Source organism: Ranitomeya variabilis, chromosome 4 (assembly GCF_051348905.1).
Source record: "Ranitomeya variabilis isolate aRanVar5 chromosome 4, aRanVar5.hap1, whole genome shotgun sequence".
In the NCBI taxonomy this organism is placed as follows: domain Eukaryota; kingdom Metazoa; phylum Chordata; class Amphibia; order Anura; family Dendrobatidae; genus Ranitomeya; species Ranitomeya variabilis.
Genome location: NC_135235.1, coordinates 290,118,739 through 290,131,779, shown reverse-complemented (window position 1 = coordinate 290,131,779; position 13,041 = coordinate 290,118,739). Strand labels below are relative to the sequence as shown.

The following is a 13,041-nucleotide window of genomic DNA, read 5'->3' as shown; positions in this document are numbered from 1 at the left end:
CTGGGAGCTCTAACATCATGTCAACTGGCTTTGGACCTTGTATGGACTCTATGGACAGTTCTTGGTCATCTCCCTATGCTTGTAGCGACCCTGGGAGCTCGGACGTAACATCTACCATTATCTCGGCGAGTCAGCGGAAGGGTGAGGCCCTATAATGTGCACCATCTTGGGGTAATTGGTGGGATTGTTCTGTTTGCTATTGTGTGCTGTGGTTCAATAAAGTATTGCCACACTGTTTTACCTTAACCCTGTGTTGTCTGTGTAGTGTATTGCCCACTGGGAGATAGAGCGGGTGTTCTATGGTATGAGCCATGGTCCATGCAGTCTTGCTAAAGACAGCTGGGCCAGCGGACGAGAGCAACCACTGACCCCGTTTCTCCACATATCGACACTATCGCTTTAAGCAAAAGGGAAGGGCAGCCCTCCAGCCATGGTTCCCTAGAGGTTTCCTCCACAGGGGGTTTTCCTTTCCTGAGTGCTGGAGGTTGACTCTTTGTGAGTCCGGGGTTGTGCCATTTTTGGTGTCGTGAATAATTTAATAATGTTGAGAACGTTTGACACCTAATTGCAGTGCTTTGTGTATTTATTTTGTATGCGTCTCATTTAGTTTTGGAATCGGGGTCCATCACATACCACAAAGTCATCTGGCTAGACATCTGATGGCCGCACAGGACGCTCGCCTACCAGTGAGTGCAGTTTTTTCCTAGGAGTTGCCCCTGATCTGGTGAATAGGAGACAAGCATTACAACACAATTTCCGCAAGTGTGCACTCATCCTCAGAATAAGAACTTCTATTACAAGCAGCTTGTCTGCCTCGTTTACACAATGAAGATTTTTGACAGTATTTTACATTAGTATTTGTAACCTAAAACCTGGAAAGGAAAAAACACAAAGAAAAATTATAATGGATACACTTGCACCGCTTCTGTGTTTTGGTCCCAAGTACTCATACAAAATATTGACATGCAAAGGTTCCCTAATCCTTACTGGCTTCATCATTACTGCCACATAAGTGGCTGTTTTGGCAGTGGGGGTGGCAGGTAATTGGGGAAGGTTGCAAGTATTAACCCCTTAAGCCCCCAGGGTGGTTTGCACGTTAATGACCGGGCCAATTTTTACAATTCTGACCAGTCTCTTTATGAGGTTATAACTCTGGAACGCTTCAACGGATCTTGGCGATTCTGACACTGTTTTCTTGTGACACATTGTACTTCATGATAGTGGTAAAATTTATTCGATATAATTTGTGTTTATTTGTGAAAAAAATGGAAATTTGGCGAAAATTATGAAAATTTCGCAATTTTCCAAATTTGAATTTTTATGCCCTTAAATCACAGAGATATGTCACGCAAAATACTTAATAAGTAACATTTCCCACATGTCTACGTTACATCAGCACAATTTTGGAACCAAAATTTTTTTTTGTTAGGGAGTTATAAGGGTTAAAAGTTGACCAGCAATTTCTCATTTTTACAACACCATTTTTTTTAGGGACCACATCTCATTTGAAGTCATTTTGAGGGGTCTATAATGATAGAAAATACCCAAGTGTGACACCATTCTAAAAACTGCACCCCTCAAGGTGCTCAAAACCACATTCAAGAAGTTTATTAACCCTTCAGGTGTTTCACAGGAATTTTTGGAATGTTTAAATAAAAATTAACATTTAACTTTTTTTCACACAAAATTTATTTCAGCTCCAATTTGTTTTATTTTACCAAAGGTAACAGGAGAAAATGGACCCCAAAAGTTGTTGTACAATTTATCCTGAGTACGATGATACCCCATGTGTGGGGGTAAACCACTGTTTGGGCGCATGGCAGAGATCGGAAGGAAAGGAGCGCCATTTTACTTTTCAATGCAAAATTGACTGGAATTGAGATGGCACGCCATGTTGCGTTTGGAGAGCCCCTGATGTGCCTAAACATTGAAACCCCCCACAAGTGACACCATTTTGGAAAGTAGACCCCCTAACGAACTTATCTAGATGTGTGGTGAGCACTTTGACCCACCAAGTGCTTCACAGAAGTTTATAATGCAGAGCCGTAAAAATAAAAAATCATATTTTTTCACAAAAATTATCTTTTCGCCCCCAATTTTTTATTTTCCCAAGGGTAAGAGAAGAAATTTGGCCCCAAAAATTGTTGTGCAATTTGTCCTGAGTACATTGATACCCCATATGTGGGTATAAACCATTGTTTGGGCGCATGGCAGAGCTCGGAAGGGAAGGAGCGCCATTTGACTTTTCAATGCAAAATTGACTGGAATTGAGATGGGACGCCATGTTGCGTTTGGAGAGCCCCTGATGTGCCTAAACATTAAAACCCCCCACAAGTGACCCCATATTGGAAACTAGACCTCCCAAGGAACTTATCTAGATGTGTTGTGAGAACTTTGAACCCCCAAGTGTTTCACTACAGTTTATAACGCAGAGCCGTGAAAATAAAAATTCTTTTTTTTTCACAAAAATGATTTTTAGCCCCAGATTTGTATTTTCACAAGGGTAACAGGATAAATTGGACCCTAAAAGTTGTTGCACAATTTGTCCTGAGTATGCTGATACCCCATATGTGGGGGGGAACCACTGTTTGGGTGCATGGCAGAGCTTGGAAGGGAAGGAGCGCCATTTGGAATGCAGACTTAGATGGATTGGTCTGCAGGCGTCACGTTGCATTTGCAGGGCCCCTGATGTACCCAAACAGTACAAACCCCCCACAAATGACCCCATATTGGAAACTAGACCTCCCAAGGAACTTATCTAGATGTGTTGTGAGAACTTTGAACCCCCAAGTGTTTCACTACAGTTTACAATGCAGAGCTGTGAAAATAAAAAAATCCTTTTTTTTTCCCACAAAAATGATTTTTAGCCCCCCAAATTTTTATTTTCCCAAGGATAACAAGAGAACTTCGACTCCAAAAGTTGTTGTCCAATTTGTCCCGAGTACGCTGATACCCCATATGTTGGGGTAAACCCGTTTGGGCGCACGGGAGAGCTCGGAAGGGAAGGAGCACTGTTTTACTTTTTCAACGCAGAATTGGCTGGAATTGAGATTGGACGCCATGTCGCGTTTGGAGAGCCCCTGATGTGCCTGAACAGTGGAAACTCCCCAATTCTACCTGAAACCCTAATCCAAACACACCCCTAACCCTAATCCCAACGGTAACCCTAACCACACCCCTAACCCTGACACACCCCTAATCCCAACCCTAATCCCAACCGTAAATGTAATCCAAACCCTAACCCTAACTTTAGCCCCAACCCTAACCCTAAATTTAGCCCCAACCCTAACCCAACTTTAGCTCCAACCCTAGCCCCAACCCTAGCCCCAACCCTAGCCCTAACCCTAGCCCTAACCCTAGTCCTAACCCTAGCCCTAATGGGAAAATGGAAATAAATGCATTTTTTAAATTTTATTATTTTTCCCTAACTAAGGTGGTGATGAAGGGGGGTTTGATTTACTTTTATAGCGTTTTTTATATCGGATTTTTATGATTGGCAGCTGTCACACACTAAAAGACGCTTTTTATAGCAAAAAAGTTTTTGCGTCTCCACATTTTGAGACCTATAATTTTTCCATATTTTGGTCCACAGTCATGTGAGGTCTTGTTTTTTGCAGGACGAGTTGACGTTTTTATTGGTAACATTTTCGGACCCGTGACAGTTTTTGATCACTTTTTATTCCGATTTTTGTGAGGCAGAATGACCAAAAACCAGCTATTCATGAATTTCTTTTGGGGGAGGCGTTTATACCGTTCCACATTTGGTAAAATTGATAAAGCAGTTTTATTCTTCGGGTCAGTACGATTACAGCGATATCTCATTTATATCTTTTTTTATGTTTTGGCGCTTTTATACGATAAAAGCTATTTTATAGAAAAAATAATTTTTTGGGGGGGATCCGGGGACTGCAGGGAGGAGACGCTCTGTACAAGGTGAGTACATCGCCTTGTACCGATCGTCTCAGGGAAGCACGCAGGGAGCCCCCTCCCTGCGCGATGCTTCCCTGTACCGCCGGTACACTACGATCATGTTTGATCGCAGTGTGCCGGGGGTTAATGTGCCAGGGGCGGTCCGTGACCGCTCCTGGCACATAGTGCCGGATGTCAGCTGCGATAGTCAGCTGACACCCGGCCGCGATCGGCCGTGCTCCCCCCATGTTCCGTGTGCCATTCATATGTACGTATGTGACATCCGTGTATCCGTGTGACACGTACAGGTGCCTGGGAAAATTAAAGCAGTACAGGTTGCGTGGTTCCCAGGCGCCGAGTGCTGAAGACAGCTTTCATCATTGTCACCTGTGAGATTAGTTCGACCAGATGACAATGATGGGAGTTGTATTCAATACCCACTGTGTACATCCTGTGTAAAATTAAGAATTAAATAAAAAAAAGGCATGGACTCACATATAATTTTCATCAACCAGCAGAGGAAAAGCCCACAACTATTGGCTGATGTTAATAATCTGGTTAAGGGGACAATATCCCAAAAGGTTAACAGCTCACAGCTGTTTTGCTTAGCCTTTACTGGTTAGTTTACGAGGGACCACAGAAATAAAATGTCATAGGGTCCCCCTATAATTTCAAGCCAGCAAAGGCTAAACGGACAGCTGTTGGTTTATATTAATAGCCTGAAAAGGGCCAGAAATATTGCACCCCCTCCTAGGCTACAAACATCAGTGCTCAGCCATCCCAGAAATGGCGCATCCGTAAGATGCGCCAAATCTGTCTCTTAGCTTCGCTCTTCCCACTTGCCCTGGTGGAGGTGGCAAGGGGGGTAATAGGGTTGGGGTTGATGTCAGCTTTGCATTGTCAGCTGACATCAAGCCCAGGGGTTAGTAATGGAGAGGCGTTTATAAAAATACACCCATAACTAACCCCATAGTAATTTTTGAAATAAACACACAGGTACGATAAAATCCTTTATTTGAAATAAATACTCCCTGACACTCTTTTTCCTATTTATTACTGAAAAAATGAAAATAATAGAAAACCATATTCCTCACCTGTCTGACGAGAAGATAATCCATTTGTCCCACATCATAATCCATCCATAAGACATCTGAATGTCTTGATGAGCGGTGGCATCATGCGACTGTTCACCCTGATATCCAGTAGATACTGAGCTGAGCTTGGGGCGCAACATCAGTGACAAGTGGTAATGTCATAGAGGTTACCGTCAGTCACTGCCGGCCGTTCCCATGCTCAGTCTACTTTGAGCGACCCGATGAACTGTGGTGACCTCAATGACATCACAGTGCTTGTGGTGACGTCATGAAGGTTACCCCAGTATAAGGTTACCCCTACAGCTTCCTTCCTTGATAAACCACTCCAGGGGACACATGCTCCGCATCCCAAGTTATGCGCCAGTTAAAGGTGATTCTTGCTCATTAGCAGAATACATATATGAGGCACCTGGAGTTTTCTGAATCAATAATAAAAGCATGAGTACGGTGACACCCAAAATCCATGGTCATGAAGATGCTGTTGATCTCAGCGCTGTGCGAGAAGAGGCATACGACAGATTCAACTGGTGATCAATGGGCTCCTTCTGACCTATAATGATTCGATGGGGGTCATTTTAGGTTTCCATACCAAAAATAGTGCTACTGTTTTCGTGGGTGACATGACCTCTCAACAGGGGCTCCATACTGAACACTAACTGGTGGAAACAGTGGAGTTCATATCGAGAATCTGCAGTAAATACGCCAAGCCTGAACATGACCTCAAAGTTTAATGGCAGCGAGCAAGGCTCTACATACTTATCACAAAACGAAAAGCATATGTTATTAATTGCACGTAAAGTAGTAGTAAGCAGAAAATATCCACAGGCATAAAGTTTCATACAAGACGAACTATGATGAGACGGCATGGAGTGGTTTTTCTGCCAACTTACACTCTGCAAAAAGTTACTGACATCTAGTGCCGGTAGAGTGAAATGCAGAGAAGTTGTGCCCAAGTCCGTACTTGTGCCTGTAAAATACAGGAAATATCTAACGCTATAGGATATGTGCCCATGGATGATGGAGGGATGGGGTCACTCACCTCCTGCTCCTGCAAGTCACATTACACAGTCTCACGATCATCATTTTGATTATTATTGAAGCTCCTCTAATTTATTGATATATGTTGCACAAAAGTTATGATTGCACTTTATTAATAAATTTGTTGCAACCAACATGTTTATACTTTTTTTTTTTCTTGCACGGGCATCCATCCATTCCTGTCCTCTATATGACTATCTAGTTAGTTTATATAAAGTTTTTTAGGAGGGTGGGGGTGGACGAACTATTAAAATGTTACGCTTTTCATGTGCTGCACAAATATAGACTTAAAGCGGGTTGTACCCTTTCAAAAAAGTTTTATCCGCAGCTGCAATTTGCTATATATAAAAAAAAAGCAAACAGTCTATGTTTCTGCTACCGATTTTGACATCACGTCGACAGATCGGCAATTAAAGGGGTATTCCCATCTCCAATATCCTATCCCAATATATCTACTACATATTAATAATAATAATACTACATAATAATAATATTAGCAAATATCTCCAATTAGAAATGTAGTATAGTTCTTCTGATTTGCTGTCTCTCTCTTCATGTGCAGGGCATTGCAGGACCTTAGGTATCCATGGTTATGACCGCTTAGTCACATCACGTGAGCCTGGCTGCAACCACTGCTGACATCCACTGATGTCACGTCAACTTCCAGACCTCCTGGATTCCCCCAGGCATGACCCACCGCACGTCACAGCCCAGCATCCAGCTGGTATATATGTCTCACATCCTGGTATATATATCCCCCATCCTGGTACAGTGGAGAAAAAAATATTTAGTCGGCCACCAATTGTGCAAGTTCTCCCACTTAAAAAGATGAGAGAGGCCTGTAATTAACATCATAGGTAGACCACAACTATTAGAGTCAAAATGAGAAAACAAATCTAGAAAACCACCTTGTCTGATTTGGCAAGATTTATTTTGCAAATTATGGTGTAAAATAAGTATTTGGTCACCTAAAAACATGTAAGATTTCTGGCTCTCATAGACCTGTAACTTCTTTAAAAGGCTCCTCTGTCCTCCACGCATTACCTGTAGTAATGGCACTTGTTTGAACTTGTTATCAGTATAAAAGACACCTGTCCACAACCTCAAACAGTCACACTCCAAACTCCACTATGGTGAAGACCAAAGGGCTGTCGAAGGACACCAGAAACAAAACTGTAGCCCTGCGCCAGGCTGGGAAGACTGAATCTGCAATAGGCAAGCAGCTTGGTGTGATGAAATCAACTGTGGGAACAATAATAAGAAAATGGAAGACATACAAGACCACTGATAATCTCCCTTGATCTGGGGATCCACCCAAGATCTCACCCCGTGGGGACAAAATGACCACAAGAACGGAGAGCAAAAATCCCAGAACCACAAGGGGGACCTATTGAATGACCTGCATAGAGCTGGGACCACCGTAACAAAGGCTACCATCAGTAACACACTACGCCGCCAGGGACTCAGATCCTGCAGTAATGTCCCAGGTATAAATGCACACTTACTATGATCCTAAAAACTCTGCACAGAATCCTCGCAAATATTTTTTACCCATGGTAGGAAGCATGGTAGAAATGGTACCTGAAATTCTTTAACTGAGGGATATGCTATGTAGAGAATATTCCAGTGTTTACGGATGATTTTATGTATGAGTAAATGGGTGGTAGGTGTGTACCTGAAGGAAGCGATTGTCAATAGAAAGCCGGGTCCGTGGGGTGGATGTCAAGACAGAAGACAATTCTTTTAAGAGATTAGATGGATAGCCACTTTCTGAAAATGTCTTGCTCATTTCCTCTAACCTCTGTTTTCTTACGAAGGGATCACTGACAATGCTTCTCACTCTTTGGAATTGCGACCGGGGAATAGACTGTATCGTTGAGCTGGGATGGAGACTATGGCAGTACAACAAACCATTCCGGTCAGTAGGCTTAGTATATAGGTCAATTGTCAAGTGTCCCTTGGTGTCCTTAAAGACTAAAGTATCGCAAAAATTAATTTGACGTTGGTCTTGTGACATGGCGAAAGTCAAATTACTCCAAGAGGAATTGAGGACTTGAAAGAAGATATTGAGAGACTCAAGTGGGCCCCCTCATATGCAAAAAAATGTCATCAATGTAACGTTTCCACAGTAAGGAATATTTTTTGAACAACATATTGGGATAAACTATGGAGTCTTCAAAAGCAGACATGGAACAATTTGCATATGGAGGAGCCACATTAGAGCCCATGGCAGTCCCCTTTATTTGGAGATAAAATGTATCTTGAAAAAAGGAAATAATTTTTAGTGAGGACCAATGTTAATAGTTCTATACAGAACTCGGTGATTTCTGGAAAGGTTTGTGATACTGACAAGAGTTCAGATACCGATCTGATACCTTGTGAATGAGGAATAGAGGTATAGAGGTTATTGACATCAAAGGTCACTAAGGTCGCTTCAGGATGAGTTTGATTAATATCTCTGATAACTTGTAAAAAGGCACCCGGATCTAATAAGAAAGAACGACTGGTTTTGATCAGTGGTGTTAGAATTTTCTCAAGGAAAATTAATAATGGTGAAAGTAAGGAGTCTGTTGATGCTACAATTGGGCGACCTGGTGGGTGTTCAAGATCCTTATGAATTTTCGGGAGTATATAAAATACTGGAATAATTGGATGTTTATTGAAAAGGAAATCACGAGTTTTTTGACCAATCACCCCTCTAGTGAAGTTTGTGTCTAGAATATCCAAAATTAATCTACTGATCTGGTGTTAAGGGTTGTAAGGGAGGCGCTGGTAGACAGTGTTGTCCTGAAGGTGTCTTTCTATTTAAATGTTATATTAGATTCTGTTCATAACAACAATGGTGCCACCCTTATCAGCTGGCTTGATCATTAGATTTTTGGCATCCTTTAGTAATCCTTTTCTAAGGGCCTGTTGGTCTAATGGGGAGAGATTGGACTGGTAATGAAGGCGACCCTAGTCCATATCTGACCGGAGAGATTTAAATGCATTATCCATGAAGCCTATAAATGTTTCAAGGGCATGCCTGCCAGAGGGGGGTCCGTAGGTATTTTTGGGACGTAAACGCAGGCTAGCGGCAGTAATATTGGTCTCTAATGTAGTGGTAGGAGTTTGTGTAGGAGATGGGGCCTTTTCTTGAGATAAATGTACCTTCAGTCTTAAAGAATGATAAGATTTTTGACGTTACGTATCAGACAGAATGGTTTTGCATTTATATAGAGGACAAAAAGACCCTTTTGTAACACAGATAATTCAGCTGGATTCAGACTCCTTGATGAAATATCTACCACTATCGGTGCTGTACCTGGGATCGGGTCACACAGACTGTTTCTATTGAGCCGCTTACACTGGCCCCCTCGTCTGGTTTTCTTGGTAAGAAATTAATTGGCAAGTCCCTCCGGTCAATTTCTGAGAATTTTAAAACACAGGGAAGCCTTTGGGATCCATGAATTGAATTAACTGGCTCCAAAAGGATTAAATAGGGAATGTGACCTTCAGGTCTTCATATGAATGTGATTTATTGGTTTAGATTGTCTGCATATTAATATATGACTCCATATCTCTCCTATGCATTCTTCACTTAATATTCCTTCTCTCTCCAGGCGTCCTCTCATAATTTAACATATGTCTAAGTCTGATTCTCTCCATAATTTCAGAGTTAAACCTAGATCTGCATTTAAGTTCACTCTCTCCCACCGGTGTCTCCTGTCATATACTATTATTCCACAGTACTACTGGGTTAGACCGTTTACCATTAACACCAAGCTGACCTATAGTTTACATATGGTGGAACGCAGCTTCCTGCCGACTGACACGCAAGCCGTACAGGTTTAGACTGTGCCAGCACTTCCTATACGATACCTATGAGCGAACAAGACCTTTTTGTGTCACACACTACGTCAATTCCGGTCTCCTGATTGCTTGGAACCACGACTAATCTTTTGAATATTAGATATATTTTGTCTATACCTATGGTTTAAATCATATTTTACATTCTTATATTGTTTTCTTTGTTTAATTTTATTTTAGTACTCTGATGAAGGTCACTCTTGACTGAAACGTCACATTTGTACAGTCACACTGCTATTAAAATCATTAAAAAATTTGATCTTCTGCCCGAGTGCCAAATTTATCCATAATTTCTGATAGGTAGACCGTTTGGATTTTGGGGATATAGTTACCTTACAGGCACTTATCACTTATCTATGCTATGGGGTTTTGAGTTTATAGTTTGATTTTATATATACACAAGCCTCATTCATACATACTTATGTATTGTTTGTTATTCATGATTGATGAGCGAGTATACTCGTTACTCGAGATTTCCGAGCACGCTCGGGTGATCTCCCGAGTATTTTGGGCATGCTCGTAGATTATGTTTGTGTAGCCACAGCTGCATGATTTGCGGCTGCTAGACAGCATGAATACATGTGGGGATTCCCTAACAGGCAATCCCTGCGTGTATTCAGGCTGTCTAACAGCCGCAAATCATGCAGCTGCGGTGACACAAACGAAACCTCCGAGCATGCCCAAAATACTCAGAGATCACCCGAGCGTGCTTGGAAATCTCGAGTAACGAGTATACTCACTCATCACTATTATTTATTCATTTTTTACCATTTCCCTTATTTATTTTCTTTTATTATACCAGACTGTATACATACTATTAGGATATATATTTAATACTGATATATCTTTAATGGTTTTGTGCCTGTTTACGTCTCTGCACTTTGGAATGGGTGGTTATGGGGCTGCATATGTGCTGTTTAGCTGCAATTCTCTACCTAGTTAGGCTACTTCCACACTAGCGTCGTTTGCAATACGTCGCAATGCGTCGTTTAGGAGAAAAAACGCATCCTGCAAAGTTGTCTGCAGGATGCGTTTTTTCCCCATAGACTTACATTACCGACACATTGCGAAGTATTGCCACACGTCGCAACCGTCGTGTGACGGTTGCGTTGTGTTTTGGCGGACCGTCGGCACAAAAAAAGTTACATGTAACTTTTTTTGCGCATCGTGTCTGCCATTTTCGACCGCGCATGCGTGGCCGAAACTCCGCCCCCTCCTCCCCGGACCTTACAATGGGGCAGAGGAAGCGTCGTAAGACTGCTTCCGCTGCCCACGTTGGGCATTATTTTCACAACGCGCGTCGGCACGTCGGGCCAACACTAGTGTGAAAGCAGCCTAATATAGTTGGCACGCGTGCAGGATTTGACTCTTTGGTTTTTGGTGTTTTACTATTCCATTAGCATGCATTTTGACCATTGGTGTTTGCACACCTGCGCATATCTCGGCTTATTAGGATATGTGGTAATATGGTCATATGTGTGCTATTCAATTGATGATAAATGCTTTATATCTGCACCTGCACATACTTAGATACAACGTTTGATATGATGACATGGCTGCATGCCCACTACTCAACTGTTGGCAAATGTGTTGCCCTGAATGCACCAATGTACTTTGTGTGAATGCACTGGTTTTTCAATTCAGGTTTTCTTGGCGCGTTGTGTGGCATGAGACTGTTGTAACTGTCACCACTGGTAAATCATTATCATTTTACTTTATGATATCTATACATAGCGTTTAAGTCTCCTTCTTCTCAGAAGTGGCAATTAGAAATTTGCAATTTCCCAGAAGAACATTGCACTGTCTATGTCTCCGTACACTGATAACATGCACTCTCCTTAGCCTTCTGCAGAGACAGTACACCTTAGACCTTGATCAGTGGCCTCACATGCAGCCAAATTAGACCTTTTGCTTTGCACTGATAATGGGCAAACACCCCGAAACAAATGTCTACAAATACAGTTTCTGGTGTGACTTTTAACCTAAAAGCCCCGTCTCACATAGCGAGATCGCTAGCGAGATCGCTGCTGAGTCACAAGTTTTGTGACGCAACAGCGACCTCAGTAGCGATCTCGCTATGTGTGACACGTACCAGCGATCAGGCCCCTGCTGTGAGATCGCTGGTCGTGTCGGAATGGCCTGGACCTTTTTTTGGTCGCTGAGGTCCCGCTGACATCGCTGAATCGGTGTGTGTGAAAAAAAACAAACAGTACATACTCACCATCTGATGTCCGTCAGGTCCCTTGCCGTCTGCTTCCCACACTGACTGAGATCCGGCCGTACAGCGAGAGCGCAGCACAGCAGTGACGTCACCGCTGCGCTCTCGCTGTACGGCGGCTCAGTCAGAGCAGGAAGCAGACGGCAAGGGACCTGACGGACATCAGATGGCAAGTATGTACTGTTTTTTTTTTTTTACATTTACGCTGGTAACCAGGGTAAACATCGGGTTACTAAGCGCGGCCCTGCTGCAGGGGGACTTCGGCATCGTTGAAGACAGTTTCAACGATGCCGAAGTCGTTCCCCTGATCGTTGGTCGCTGGAGAGCGGTCTGTGTGACAGCTCCCCAGCGACCACACAACGACTTACCAACGATCACGGCCAGGTCGTATTGCTGGTCGTGATCGTTGGTAAATCGCTATGTGAGACGGGGCCTTAAGTCATGCGGTAAGGCTAAAGGGTCTATAATTAACTTTTAGAACTGATACTTCTTATAGGTGGTGTCACGGCTCTGTTGTCGGGTGTCCCGGACCAGGGGCTCCTTCTCTGTCCGTAATGCTAGGGGCGACCTAGCTCGCCCTGTTCCCCAGATTATTTCTGATGGTGATGGGGCCACATACCTTGCCTTAGCTCCTGAATCCACCCTCAGTCTGTACCTTCACCCACCCAGGGAAGAAGGGAGTATTAGTGTACCGGGCAGCACGGTGGCTCAGTGGATAGCACTGCAGCCTTTCAGCAATGGGGTCCTGGGTTCTAATCCCACCAAGGACACATCTGCAATTAGTTTGTATGTTCTCCCCGTGTTTGTGTGGGTTTATTCTCGATACTCCGATTTCCTCCCACACTCCAAACACATCCCGATAGGGGATCTAGATTGTGAGTGCAAATGGGGACAGTAATAGTAATGTATCTAAAGTGCTGCAGAATAAGATAG

At 43.0% G+C, this 13,041-nt stretch overlaps 1 long non-coding RNA gene across 1 annotated transcript; it reads left to right on the top strand.

Annotated features, from left to right (window-relative positions):
- The first annotated feature begins 7,012 nt into the window (after nt 1-7,012).
- LOC143768841 (uncharacterized) lies at nt 7,013-9,522 on the top strand. Its single transcript, XR_013214079.1, has 3 exons — nt 7,013-7,528; nt 7,859-7,959; nt 9,289-9,522. It is a non-coding gene; the product is annotated as an uncharacterized LOC143768841 (long non-coding RNA).
- Nucleotides 9,523-13,041: the final 3,519 nt, after the last annotated feature.